The sequence below is a fragment of the Octopus bimaculoides genome, chromosome 25 (genome assembly GCF_001194135.2).
Source record: "Octopus bimaculoides isolate UCB-OBI-ISO-001 chromosome 25, ASM119413v2, whole genome shotgun sequence".
NCBI lineage: Eukaryota > Metazoa > Mollusca > Cephalopoda > Octopoda > Octopodidae > Octopus > Octopus bimaculoides.
Window position 1 is genome coordinate 25,965,702 of NC_069005.1, and position 1,270 is coordinate 25,966,971.

Sequence of the window (1,270 nt, forward strand, 5' to 3'; positions counted from 1 at the left end):
TATTTATATTCCTGCAAAACCAATGTGGGATATAGAATATGGAATATACAATATATAATATAAAATAAAAATGGATGGTACAATGAAATAAAATATTGAATGTCTTATTGAATATGAAATATTGAGTGTTCAATATAAAGGATTAAATATATAAAGGCGAATATGTATTTTCTATACCTTGTGGTATTTCATCATGGCCCGTATGACAGACTTTAACAGACTGTTATATATATATATATATATACTCACACATACTCATCATCATCATCATTTAACGACTGTTGTCCATGCTGGCATGGGTCGGACGGTTTGAGCTGGCAAGATAGAGAGCTGCACCAGACTCCAGTCTGGTTTGGCAAGCTTTTTACAGCTGGATGCTCTTCCTAATGCCAACCACTTTACAGAGTGTGTTGGGTGCTTTTACATGGCGTCACACATGCACTTTTATGTGGGGCAGCATGGGCACTTTTATGTGGCACCGCCATGAGTGCTTTACACCATCAGAGGGACCAGACTTAATACTTCTGCTGTAGAGTATGGGCCTTTTTGAGTACAGCAAGGTGCCACACATCTTAGTCCTTTGTCATCTCGCCTGAAAGGTTCAACGTCCTGTAAATTGTTTTTCAGTACTTTATCCCATGTCTTTCTGGGTTTCCCACTTCCATGTGTTCTATCTACTTTGAGAGACTGGTACTTCTTTATGGAGCTATTAGCATCCATCCGCATCACATGACCGAACCAGCACAGTCTTCTCTCCTGCACACAACAACTAATTCCTCTTATGCTTAACTTCTCTATCAAAACACTAGCACTCTGTCAAACATGTACACTTACATTACACATCTAGAGGAGTATACTAGCCTCATTCCTTTCTAACCGTTACATGTCCTCTGCATTCAGGGCCCATGTCTCACTACCATGTAGAAGTGCTGTCCATATACATGCATCATACAATCTTTCTTTCGTTTAAAGAAAGAAACATTTTGTGACCAATAGAAGCAACTGCTCTTTGAATTCCTTCCATCTTATCCTTATTCTTGCACTCTCTGTGCATCCTCTTCCACTACTAATTTGGTTCCTTAGGTAGCAGAAATTATTTACGACTTCTAATGAGCCACCAGGGCGTTTGAATCAATTTCCTGAGTCTCTGAGGTTTTTTTGGATTCTGTGCATCTTTCACAAACAAAAACGACCTTATCTACCTTCACACACATGCATACACGCATATACATACATATAATATAATGTATGTATATATATATATATATAT